We start from the raw sequence: 14,334 nt of genomic DNA, 5'->3' as shown, positions 1-14,334 counted from the left end.
GAAAAATGCCAGGAGTGGGAGAGCGGATTTGGAGAAAAAAAGGCACGTAGTGCTGGTTGGCAGCAGCCACCGCCATGGTCCACAATGTACTTTCAAAATACGGGCTATAGTCTTAAAAATTTCAGCTGGTTGCCCTAAGCTAGAGAAACCATGACGCACTCCTCTAGGCAACTAAATTTGCACCTGCAAAATCTGTAGTTCCTTTGACTGAGCCCCAGTCATCTTGCACATTTAGATGTTACCCACATGTGTAAATCATTAAACAACTAGGTGTCCTGCGGCCCAACCCAAAATAAGGATTAAAAGTAGTGGGGAGTGTGGGAGTTAGGAGTACCGAGGAGGGGGAGAGTAGGTGAGCTCTTTAAAGGAAGAAGGGGGAAGTGATAAGGAGGAGCCTGCGGCCTAGCACATTCCTAAATGGCTGACACTAGACCAACTTTCGGACATGTTGACCTGTGAGTGTCCATCTCTGGAGGTGGAGTTTGGCATAGAGATGCAATGACTGAGGACCATGGCCCAAAGACATGCCTGAAAAGCCTGTGTTATTAGTTGAAAATCCCAGCCATGACCTCAGTCAAACTTAATGCCTTTTTATAATTTGTTTTATTTGTATTTGGTTAAAATACTTTAGCCTTTACAATCATGGATGAAACGCACAGATATATTATAACAAACACATCAAATTCACCAACATCGATCCAAAAGGATCTCATATTTAAGAACAATATCCATGTCCACTAAAATACATTTATTATAAACCCAAATAAATTAAAATGTATTTGTTTCTCATGGTCTCTAACATGTATATACTTTTAAATTCATTATAGAACCCCAAATGGCAATGGCAACTGAAGATGGTGCTGAACTTAGCAGTCTGTTCCACAAAACATCATTATCAACAGAATCAGTGTTGTAGACACATTTCCAAAAGCAGAGCATTCTATAAAAAAATAAAGATGAACATAACGGAAACATATGATGCCGTGTGTCTATCTCAGCGGTGTAGTACAGTGGCGACAGTACGCACAATCCCTCAATGTCTGTCCCCTTCTATCCATAATTTCTCCAGTAAGTTTACACGAAATCTCAAAAGGTTACTTGGTGCATTAGCATTTGGAAAACAGGTTAAGTAAGGCACCACTGAATCCAACATTTTGTGTGATGTAGCAAGATACAATATGGAGCTATAATCGTGCATTGCATCTGTGGTTGTAATACAATCAGCATCATATGGGACGGTTTGAACTTGCCCTGGCGCAGCACAGAAATCATTCATGGTACATCATATGCCATTCAATACCTCCTTACAATAATCAACCATTTGGTTCACTGTACCATGACTCTTATTAATCCTCAACATCTCCAAATCGCTATATAAGGTTTGACTCATAGGCATACCAATTATATGCAACATTTGGAGAAGATTCCATTTCGCTCTAACTTCCAGGGACTTTAAGCCCAGTTCAAATGGTATGAAGGTTATCTGTGTGCAATTGGGTAGGCCCAAAGCTTGCCTCCAAATGGTGGCTTCCAGTTTCTCTAGCCTCTTCAGCACCCAAAGTTGCATCATCTCGGTACCATAAAGTAACTTTGGGATGATTTTCCTTTGATAAAAGTTAATTAATGGAACCAATGAAAATGTGCAAAACCTATTGTATACTTTCTCAATTGATCAGTCAGCACAATTGCTTTATTCCTCATATAATTCCAGAAACCATTCATTGATGGCTTACTTTGGAATGGGAATCCAAGATAGATCAAGTTGACCACTCTATTTATACGCTCTTAATTAGTAACCCACTTAAAGCTGGGGGACCCCTTACAAGCTGTAAATTGTAATTTCATCATTTTTTGTGGCTTAATCAATAAACCATTCATATTTACGAAGTTGGCAAATGCCACCAGCATCTGCTGAAGACTAATACTGGTACAATGGAACAACGTGAAATCATCTGTGTAAGATATCCATTTTATATGTTGGTTCCCTAACTTTGGAGCAATAAATGAAGGTTGAATTTGATGATCATCCAAATCCACCGTAAATAAATGAAAGAGACAAGGGGATAAAACGCAGCCCTGCCTCAGACCCACCATTGTCTCAATCTTCCTTGAAAGATTTCCATTCATTTGGATATTAGATTGTGTATGTCATTTCACAAGTATTCGTAATAATCCTTCTGGTATGCCTCAGTCTGCAAATTTCTCCACAGTAGCTCCCCAGCTATGAGATCAAATGCTGAGGTAACATCCACTGAGGCTGCAGATATATTAACATGCATATGGCCCCAGGCTAGATCTTACATACCCTTCAAAATAAGACCATTCAGTGCTGTTCCATGGCCATGTCTGAATTAAGCCTGATACTTTTTCAAGATACCACTATCCGTAGCACAGGTTTCCAGGTACAACAATGCTAAAGACGCAAATATCTTATTATACGCGTCCTTCAGCATTATCGTTCTGTAATTCCTGGGATCGATTTGTGTACATTTTTTATAAATGGGCAACACATAGGACATATGCTTTGATTCTGGAAAAATCTTCTTTATTAATATCTGCTTAAATAAAGATATCCACAATGACTGCCCAGACTTCAACGGCAGTTTTAAACAAACCATTGGTTAATTTATTGGGTCCCATGGCTGATGACAAACTCGCCCTTTGCATTCTAAAAAGAATTTCCTCACTATCAAAAGCCATAGTCCACCAACCATCATGCCGGTACTGAGTATCATTAGACACAGGTTTCAGATTATGAATGTTGATTTTACCTCTAAAGTTATCCGCCCATTCCTCCTCCTGGATAACATTTGCCTGTAAACTAGCTTGGCTACTGCCCACATGATTGATTAGTGACCAAAAACCAGAAATATCCTTCCTCTCTATGGTATTTAACATATTTTCACTGTCTTGTTTATGAGTTTCCACCTATGATTGTTCACCCAGTTATGATACTTTTTTCTTTTTTTTAAAAAACAATTTGATTGATTTTATTTCAAACAAACACCACAAAACCAAATATGCAGTACATATTACCTCACTTCAATTTTGTGTGGCTCAAACATTTCTACTGCATCTCCCATTCCCTCCCCCCCGTTAGAGCCTACTCCGCTTCGCATTCTGATCCTTCAACTTGCGGGGGTGTTCCCTCTTCCATATTCTTTGCTTGGTCCTGATCACTCATCCCGTCTTGTATGGGCCCAAACAGTGTGGGTATTAAATGTTTCCAAGCTATCAAGGTTTCAGCTTCTTCATCCCCTCCGGTATTACTAGCTTCCTGCCATACTGCAGTCTCAGCTTCCGCCCATTTTTGGAGATCTCCCCACCATATTTCTGTTTTCGGTCTATGGCATGCCTATGGTACTTTTGTTTAACTTTTTAAATTGCTAAAAAGTCGATGTCACACCCATGAAGGAATTAAGCAGTTTCCTAACCTGTTGCTGCATCTGGGACTTCCGTTTTAATCTCATGGTCAAAAGCATGCACATGACCTTTAACTTCCCCTTTGACCAGTGTTCTAGTTGGTTTCTTACAGAATAGATCTTTTATTCATTTATCGGTTTAATGATGAAAACACTCTGACCCAAAGGTAATATTTTCCATTCGTAACTGGTGAGTGAAGTAACCTCCTGCAGGATCCTATTAAATCTCCCCATTGTTTGCCGACTCCATTTAACTCGATTTTTCCCTAAATTAGACCAACACCTCTCTGGGTAATCCTGTAGAATAACCATCTTTTTGAAAGGAGAATTCTGAGGTCAACATATTATGGTCACTTGATATGGACTCTACAACATTCAAATGTTTGCATTTCTATAACAACTGCTGATCAACAAAGTGAATCACTGAGGAGTGCACACAACTATTCCATGTAGCCTTTAAATCCCAATCTCCAACTATATTGCCATCTAGCGGGCACAGCCCTAGCGAAGATAAACAAGACAAGCACAATCTGCAATTCATCATTTGTTAAGAGTGATTCTTAGTCCGACCTACTCCTAGGTTTACCACATCCTCACACCCATCAAAGACGCAGGTGCAGTTAAAATCACCCACCACGATATAATAGCCCAATGGATGCTGAAGGAGCCAGTTTTCCATAAACTTTTGCATGGATTCCAGAAAAAGGGTCAGTGAAGCAACACCTGCATGCCATTATACATGTACCACTAGCAACAAGCTCAAAACGTCCTCCACCTTTATTTTTAGTTCAATAGCCAGCATCCCAAATTGTATATTAAAAAATGTATGCATAGTAATGGTTGGCCCAAATCTGACCACAGCCAATATCCCCCCAAAGGGCGTCCACCTCTCCCTAACCTTGCGGATCAAAAACGCCAGACACTATCCATCCATTACCGGCTCGTTCAACAACATGTCATAGAGCTTCATGTAATTACCCAACTCATCATTGCCACTAAATGAGTATGTCCGCATGCATTCCAACACAATAATGTCAATGGCCTAGAGGGGAGCTAGTGTGGAAACTGCGGAGTATGTAAACTCACCTACAAAAGTAAAGAGATCGATGTAGGACTTTCCAAACCTTGGACACAAAAAACCCTAACTAATTGCAACACCAATTATGTGGTTTACCTAATTAAATGTAGATGCGGCCTGATCTATGTGGGCAAAACCATACGTAAAATCAAAGTACGGTCAATGGTTAAGCACTTTATCCAGGCCAAACACGAATATGAAGACTTTACCTGGACTATACTTTTGACACTAACAGGTGGCAACCCACAAACTTTAGAGAATAGACTTCTAAGGAAGGAACAAGAAATGATTTTCTGATTACAAAGTGATACTAGAGGTCTGAATGACTCTGTAGAATGGCACAAAATTCGCCAATGATTATGTACTATGTGCTTCCTAAACCAAATAACAAATTCCATCTAATATGTACTTGCTTCTGTATGATACAAGGTCTAAATATGTAGCCAACATATGCCATGTAAACCTAGAATCGAAGTACATTAGTGATACAAAATCTTTGTCGATGTGAATTAGAAGATGTATTCTAGCTAACAGGCACTTTTTCTTGAACTACACGGAACCTAAATGTTTGATCACAAAGTTATCATATGCCATGTAATGTGAAAATTGAAGCAAACCAGTGAGAATAGGTTTATTTCTCCATTGGGTTCCAGAAGATGTATGAGTAACCATCAATCACTTCATGTATGGTACCGTACCACTTAGGTTAGCGGGTATTTAAGTTGATTTGCACACCATGATGGACAGTACATTTTAACAATGGGATTTTAATATGTGGTCGATAATGTTTCAGTGTGACATATTAGAGATGCATGAGCTATATTTATACCAACTCCCTTGTTGCATATAAACCCCATACCAACATATAATGTTATTGTAGACCAGGAATTTAAGTGTCTAACGTACAGTAGCTGGCCTCTTTGGGCGAGCACCATAGCAAACAGAGATCCCCCGATTCCTGTACTATTTTACTTAGAGGGCCTCATGCGTCACCAGATCTCCCCATGCAAAATTGCCTTGCTGATCTCGCTGACTTCCTTCAGGCAAGGCCAGAATGATATTAATGGAGATTATTTAGCTCCACCCCATTTATTTGTGTGTTCTATGACTGGACATGTCTCATTTTGGCTGATTGTTTTTCCAAAGTCGTAGTTTGACGTTCGGAGTTTCGAGCGCAGGCATACTAGATCACCATAGTAACCAACTTAAACAATATGTCACTTTAAGGACTCTAGTTATTTGTGTTTCCTATGACCGGACTCGTCTTAATATGGCCGTCCTTTTTTCCAACTACGTAGCTTGACGTTCGGAGCTCCGAGTGCAAGCACGTAGGATCACCATGGAAACCAATGTACACACAGTGCCACTGTAACGCGCCCCTGCAAGAGACGCTGGCGGAGAGCTCGAGCACTGCACTAGAGTCTTTCACATTATCTGCGATCCGGGATAACGCCGTTAAGGTATGTTAACGCCGCACCACGCCAGGGCATAACACCAGTCTACAGTTGCTATTAGCAACGGATGCGGGGTGCTTAGTTATGTATAACCCTCTGCTTCCATTTTTGTAGACGCAGACTTGTACCAAGGACATTTGTGGACTTCTCGCATTTTGCGAGCAACTCCAGTTAGTTTTATAAAAACGAGCCGATGAAGCCTAGAAACCAGGTGGTAAGCGTTTGGGTTTGCACTATATAGTTTAACCACGCAGGTGTCGCTCTGCCCTTATTCTGTACAGTTTTCTTCACTGCATCTGGCTTTTTCTACATAAATGCGTGCCTATGCCACCTCGAATCCTGGGCTAGCCCACCTCTCCACCCACGGGCTCCAGGTCTCTTCTGGTTTGCACTTAACTGTTCACGCCCCTGGTCACAGCTTTTAGGTGCTTACAGGGACACAGTGCTCCCCACACGCTACAGTCCTTTTGCAATAATGTCACTGATATATCGAGTCATATATGCTGACTACCCACTTGTCTCTCTCTATGGTGGCACATAGCCTCACTAATAAAAGAGTTATACTAAGTGTCTAGAGATCACACTTCATTTAGGATTGTGCCTCTGTTTTCCCGCTGTAGATACGCCATTGGCCACACCCTGCAGATCTATTTACTTACTAGTAATGGCCACAGTTTTTCTCGAGTAGATCCAGTTGAAGAGCTCCTCCTCCTTCTGCCACGAATAATCGCACAGCTCACTTTTCTGATTTATTGTCAGGTGAGCTCTACTTTATACAACTTCTTTTGACAGTAACTATGGAATTTCTGAAACCCCGTTTTTTAGCTCCTTTGAAAAACACTGATTTAGGTTTTTCATGTATTTATTACAGATTTTCAGCTATTTTTTAGCTGACTGCAACCTGATTTACTTATGTTGTGAGCCCCCAAGAGCACCACGAAAGGTAATTATAACCCATCGTCTGGTACTCTTATTTCCCCCTAAGGGGAACTTGACAGATACTCCATAGCTACTTCCAAGCTCCTTATCTGTCCTTCTCCTTCTTTTTTTATCTACAGGTTGCATGTGTACTCTATACTGTTCCACTGACATAACAGTTTATGATTTTAATTTGGATTTTCGTGATTTTTATTAACTCTCCTGATGAAAGTTCTCTGAGTAATCCTACCAAGAACAGAAACATGTCGAGACAACGTCCTGGATGTTTACAGGATTAGACCAACTGATATTATCAAATAATAATCAGAAACTGTACTACATAGCTATTAATTTGCTGAATGTATTATATATTTATGTGTCACCTTACCATTTGTTGGAAATTGACGAAATCCTTTCTTTTTTAGATGTTGATCTTAATAGAGTTTATGTATAGGAATGTATGCTCTGATATTAGTGATGTGATTTAGAATTGTTTTGTGTATTAAAGATTTATTAAGTATTTTAGATACCTGATGGTGGTGTACTACCTGTTATTGAACTCTGTCTCCTATTATATATTGACGTTTTCACCTCCCGGGTATAGACAGAGTAGTTTTTTAATTCCACGCCCAAGTGGATAACTAACTACCGGGATTCCTCGTTAACTAATAATGCTCTTCTTGCACGACTTGACACACTCCTCAACATGAGCTGTTGGGACATTGGTCTCTTCAGCAATGACATTTGCTTTTACCATGTTTATTTTCACCTTTCTCCGCATAGACCCCTTGGAGCTTAATGGCTTGGCGGGTGCTATTAAATCCACAGCAGAGCTCACTTGTGGAATTGCAATATCAGTTGGTCTCTGCTCCACAATAAACACAGGAGCCGGTCAGTGGTCAAAGTGTACGAAAAGAAGTAGTGGAATTATGTTCCCTGCTGGCCTGCCCTCGCTCCCAAAACTCCCATCACCACCTCCCTCCCAGGCGCAATCTAAACCCCCATACAAAAGTGACTAGTGCTGTTTAAGGGAATGAAGTGGAAGCTACAAATTCTTCCTACACTTTTTTTTTTAAATTGAAGCCATTCTGGAACAGTTTCTTTTTAACATAAAAGTATGGGAATGGTAAAACGTAATAGAAAAAAGTAGAGGACCATTGCTCCCAACCTCTCCTGCTCACTTTGACAGCTCGAGCCGGTTCAACAGGTTCAAGAGGTTGTAACGTCTGCCATCCTTGGTGTGCATTTTCTCCTGATTGATTCTTTTAAAATAATTACATAGTTCATCCGTTTTAGAAATAGTGTCCCATTTTTTGGTAACTGATTCAAGAATGACTTTATGCATCTTTACTTCCATTTTAATATTTACATATAGGTAAACGAATGAAGACAAAACACCATTTAAGGCATGAAGGACAGATGAGTTTTGCCCCTCCCACTGTGGATCAAACTGCTTCATAAATGAGTTATGAGTTATACTCCACCATTTTCATTGATGTAGGACAGGGGAGCCGACTTATGAATTTCCCGGGGGGTGCCCAAATATAGGAAGTGACATCACCAGCAGTTATATGACCGCATTTGCACATAGTGGCCAACTTGGTGCGAGGAGGGTGGGGGGCGCTGAACAGTGGAAACATTGGCTAGCATGTACTGCATATACAAAAGTCAAGTAAGAAGGAGGTTTAAGCCTTCCAGTTGCATTCCAGTAGGCCAACACTGCCCCTACTCCACCCCTCTATAATCATCCAGGTTGTAGTAGCCCTCAAAAGGCAGAGGAACACAACTAGGATGGGAGAACGAAATGCGATCCCATCCTGTGAGTGTGTCAAACCTCAGAACAAAGACTGTGCTTGTGCCTCCTACCTTGGAGCACAATCTCACTAATTTGGTGCAAATCTCACAAGTGGGTGCATGGGAATCCCATGTGCCTGTGTGAGCTGCAGACCCTGGATCACATGCTCACTTCTTCAGTGTGAAACTCTGGCCAAGGATCTTTGGGCAAGCATCCAGGGTGGGTCTCTCACCTTTAAACAGTGCGATATATTAAGTGGGCACCTCACTCCTTGAAGCATAGTATACCCGTTGCTGGTAATCTCACAACTGAACGTACAGTTTCACTCTTGGTCATCTCAGTGACCCCATGTATATTAATGGAGTCAGTCTCCCATTTGGGAAGACAATTATATTTCTGTTAAAACACTGATAACTTGTGTCTGAGAGAGCTCATTCTTTCATTCGGGAGAGATAAAGGGGTAACAACCCCCTGTATGTGGGATCAGGCTCTGTTTGCCCCATGACCCCTCACTCCAGAATGAGTGAGCAGGTTTTGAGACCCTTCTGATTGTGCTATCCTACAGGCTTGAGCCTTCTATCCCTTGCCCATCACGGCTTCCAACATTCTGAGCAGCAGTTTATGTACTGCAGGCAGCTCGGGACATGCTTGTTGCCAATTGAATGTAGCCAGATCTACTATTTAGACACTGGTAGAGTGCCATGAACCCACATTGGTGGTGAAGAAGCACTCAACATACAGAACACAATGGCATAGTGTTGCAGTCCTGCTGAGAAATGACAATTTGGTCTGTTTTAATGTAAAGCAGAATGGCTGAGAAGTACACGCACTGTGCCATTAAAAATAAAGCAGATGTGGTGGGTGGAAGTGCTGCTTCGTTGGCATCCAGAGTATGCAATTCCCTGCGGGTTAGTGTTGGTCCTTTCCTATTGATGTATAGCAGTCCTATTGAGAAGTGCCATTAAAAGTGAAGCTGTCCAGTAGGCTGTATCATTGCTGCCCCATAAAAGGTGTAGAAGCCTTGGCAGTACTGTCCCAATGGTGAGAAGTGTAGTATTTTCACATTAACTATGCTTAAGCATTTTGGGTTATTGAATGGTGCTGCTGCTACATTCTGAGTAATTCCATCCCTTTAAATATATTAGCTCTTGTATAACCACAACTGTGTTGAGTTATTCTGATGATGATGAAGATGATGTTAGACTTGCTCAATAGTTCTGGTTCTGTATCATTAAATGTACTTCAGATCTTCAGAGTCTTGGGAGCATAGCTCAGGGGCAACATGCTCACCTTGGAAGCAAGACGACTTGGAGCAACACAGGTTCGGTCCGCGCTTAGAAACCTCTGGATATTAGGCACATTATAAATAACCAATAAAAATAAATAAATCTGCTGAGAAGTGCTGGGGCCTTGTCAATAAGAGTGTAGCAGCTCAATTTAGAAGTGCTGATGTTGTCTCATCAAAAGTATAGCAGCCCCACTAAGATGAACTTGCATTGCCTCAACAAAAGCATAGTATTACAATTATAGAAGCCCTGTTTAGCGAGCTAACTGAGGAGTACCAGCATTGCCCCATTTCAAATATGGCAGCTCTAGTAGAAAATAGATTACACAGCCCTGCTGAGAAGTGCTGTTACTGTCTCTTTAAACGTAAAGAAGCCCATTAGCTCTGCACCATTAGGCCCTGCAAGTACTGTCCCATTGAATGCTATTACACTGAACAAGCTCAACAGTGGCAAGGTCTATACTGGGGTCTATGTGATAATTATGTATTTTGAAGAACAAATACAAAAAAGACTGATTTATTTCGGCCGATTTGTGTGGTCTTCCAAAGACCGAATTATCACATTCTACTGCCCCCGACCCCACTAATCCCCCCCAAGAAGGTGATCACACCTCACCCCACACTCCTGCCCTCTCCCAAGCTGTTACCTTCGTTAGAATTCAGGGGGGCTACCTCCCTCAACACCTCCATTCCTCACCCATAGCATTCACCCTCACCACGTACACACTCAGAGACATGCAAACAGTCTCATTTGCCCTCTCCCTGCCACCTCCCTCCGCAGATGCAATGCAAGAGGGGTGCACAGATGTACAAATACATCCAACCCAAAAACATTTTTAGAAATTGAGGGACAGACTTGCTTTGCATCTGTGCCTCCATTTCTAAAAATCGTTTTGGGTTGTGTGTACCTCTACATCCGTGCACCCGGGTGTACAGATGTAGAAGTACACTCAAACCAAAACGATTTTTAGAAATTGATGGACAGATGCAAAACAGGAGCCTCTTGCTTTGCATCCGTCCCTCAATTTTTAAACATCGTTTTTTACCCGGCTTTCACCCGGGCCGCCAGAGAGAGAGCGAGACACAGTGTGGATGGAACAAAGGGCCATCCATACTGCGTCTCATCTCTCCGGCCCAGGGGAAGCTCAGCCCCGACTTCATTCTGCCGGCGGGTGCCCGGGCCCCGGAGCACCCGTGTACTCGGCGCCCCTGAACTAGGCGACTAGTCTACAGAACTTAAGTTGACTCTAGATAGCGCTTCTTCCAAATGCCATGGTGTTTCCGGGGACACGTCCCCCTGGTCCTCCACTACCTCATTATTCTCATGCTCTTCTGAATTAAATAGGGTCCATTTAAAAAAAAAGAAATGTATACTTTATTTTGGTTTATCCCATTTACAAAAAAAATGTCAACACTATCCAAAAATAAACGGACAGTTAAAATAATGGGTTAAAATATACAATATGCTCCTATTACCAAACGTGCAAATAAAAACTGAGTTACAAATGTCAATCCAAACGCTTAAAGGAGGCGATAATATACTCACATAAGTCACGTACAAAACGTACATCAACACAGGACAAAAAGATCATTGCCTCCGAAACAGATCAAATGTTATTGCAGATCAAATGTCTTCTCAGCCACTGTCGATTCAGATCCAACAGTTTTGTGTGAAAAGCCAAAAAATGTAGCTCCTCTACAGGGTCAAATTCAGAAGTTGTACATCCGTAAGTGCAGGGCTCAAGTCGAGGGTACACACGGGGACGGAGTCCCCCCACTTCATTCAAAGGGTGGACTTAGTCCTCCCAGCTAAAATGAGAAACATTGAAAGTCCTCTTTGAATTGATCAATTAATGCCGACCTCAGGGATCAGACCTCGGGGATCAAACGGCAGTCGGCAGATTTGTAGGCTGGAGGCATCACCACTGCACTAGATAACCTGATGAAAAATGAAACAGCTAAAGGTGAAATGTTGCATTTCACGACCCATGGAAAACATTTGTATTGGTTCTCGGAGTTTAAAGCATGCACACCTTTTAAAGTTTTCAAAAACCCTATCAGAAGAAAACATCCTCACTTGGTTTTGTGTGTGTGTTGATTTTATGAAAGGCAAATGTCATTCGTCCTGTTCAATTTGGGTAGCTATGCAAAGCCACATTAATGAAATGTGCATATTTCACCTTGATATGCTAATTTCTGGCAACGTCATATCCAATTGTGTTTGTTGATGAGTCCCCCCACTTTAATTTTTAGATCTTCATCCCTGCATAAGTGATAGCCGGTCAAGTGGCACAGGGAGTAGAGCGCGCTTTGACATGGGTACCCTGTGGGGCCAAACTCAGCCTTTCATCCTTCCGAGGTCGATAAATGAGCACCACACACTGTGGGTAATAATAAGCAGCGCTATGTAAATGCCAAATTATTATGATTGTCTTCTCAACAAAATTGGGGAGGACACGCTTTGCCCTTTCTTGAGAGTGTTAAAAATGGACGTTCTTTTTTGCCAAGCCTTAAACTCTCTGTACGCACAGAGAAATAGTTGACACATAGCAGTGAACATTTATCACCACAACCTCACAATGTTGTTGGCATGCCCCTTGTTTCCATTCACATGCAGCAGTGGTCGTTGCTTAGGCCAGAGACCCCAATGAGTCACCAGAATCTTTTGATGAATTCTGGAGCAATAATAGGGGTTGGGGGGCACCACTGTGTGGTTGTAATTGGCAACAATAAAGAAGGTCACTAAAGGTTCTGCTAGTTCAAGTAAGTATCAGTATATTTCAGGTGCGAAAGGGGAAAGACAAGTCTCAAGGCCACCCGAGACTAAGGAAACAAAAATAGAACAAGACCAGTTGTCACCAACTGGTACCCCTAGATGCACTCCCAAGGGACATACACTCCCAAATCACTTAAGACATGTGTGGAAAAGCCTCAAGAGGAAGCTTCTCTCATGTCTTGATTATGCTTAATACCATCTCAATGTAACTTCACTGTTACAGTCATCTTATTGCAAATTACAGGTTTCAAAATGACATCATTTGTTTAGTCTCTCAGTGACTGAGCGAACACATGGTTTTCATATCAATACGAAAGTTGTGAGGATATCACTTCTTAAATAATACCAACACACTTTTCTGATTTTGCATAAAAGTATAATATTAGAAACCAATATCATGAAGGAAAATGGTCTGTAACAACTCAAGAGGAACGTTTAATCCCAGGTAGGAGTGGGTTGCGTTATAGCTGAAGCTCTTAAAATACAACATTATGGTTCTCCAGTCTACGGTGCCGCTTGTGCCCCTGGCAGAAGTACCAGAGCCACAAAGTCCAATGCCGAACACAGGAAGGCAGAAAAGGAGAGCTTGCAGGTTCAGAAGCCACAGAAATGTTGACGTGGCCGACAAGAAAACAGCTTCAGTGTATGCATTACAGATCACCTACACCGCCCCCACAGTAAAGCTCACCCTTTATGGCAGCTGCATGAGCAGTCTGCACATCCCATAAACAGTGCACGGACCGTCCGCTTGGCAACACCAAAGGTGGCACCCAAAGCATCTCACCACACCCCACAGCTTCTATAATGTCAATCAATGATCGTTTATATCACATACTTCTAGGTTTTTAAATAAATGTCAGGGTTGTGTGTGCACTACCCTGTGATCCGATCCTCCATGTTACTGTTGTGCCGTGAGTGCAAAAGGCACACATGCAGGCAACACATGTATGTTCACACACATGGCACACAGGCCATGGACGTCAGGGCCTCATTACACGTTTGGCGGTCTGGAAACAAGGGTGCCGGTAGCAACGTTCCGGCAACCTTTCCGGACCGCCAAATTCCGAGTTTGCCGGCAGGGACACGGATCTCCCAACATGCCTGACCTACCGGGAGTTCAGGCCCCTACCAGCAAGCTTTTCCCTGAAGCAGTGGCACCATTAGCAACAACGCTGCTGCTTAAGTGTCCCCATTCCTATGGAGTCCGATTTACCCGTTTACCAGCAACCCCGTAATGAGGCCCAATGTGAAAGTAACATATTATGAGTATGCCGGTCTGGGAAAAATGCTGGTAAAAAGGCCAGTAAAACTGGATCTGGCATTATTCCTGGAACGGCATACTCTGAGTTTGCCGGTAGGGGCAGTGAACTACTCATAGGCCTGACCAGCCCGGAGTTCAGGCCCCTACCAGCAAAGAATTGCCCCTATCCCCGGCACCGTTGCTACCGGCGCCGGTGATTTGGGCAAACCAATTCCAGGGAGTCCTACAGAACTCCCTGGAATGGGAACTTACTGCTGTTGCCGGCTCCCGTAACATCCCGGTAACACCGGGACATCGGGTGGCAGTAACGGTAAGGCGAGTCTGCCGGTAACCCGCCGGTATCAC

General features: G+C 42.5%; 1 protein-coding gene across 2 annotated transcripts in view; it reads right to left on the bottom strand.

Moving 5' to 3' along the window:
* The window catches only part of LOC138515804 (broad substrate specificity ATP-binding cassette transporter ABCG2-like), a 961,595-nt gene that overhangs the window by 128,365 nt on the left and 818,896 nt on the right, over positions 1–14,334 (bottom strand). The gene's annotated exons all lie outside the window — the stretch shown is intronic.

Source organism: Ambystoma mexicanum, chromosome 6q, assembly GCF_040938575.1.
Source record: "Ambystoma mexicanum isolate Mex_15411 chromosome 6q, UKY_AmexF1_1, whole genome shotgun sequence".
In the NCBI taxonomy this organism is placed as follows: domain Eukaryota; kingdom Metazoa; phylum Chordata; class Amphibia; order Caudata; family Ambystomatidae; genus Ambystoma; species Ambystoma mexicanum.
Note: the sequence above shows the minus strand (reverse complement) of the source record. Positions and strands in the feature narration are given on the sequence as shown.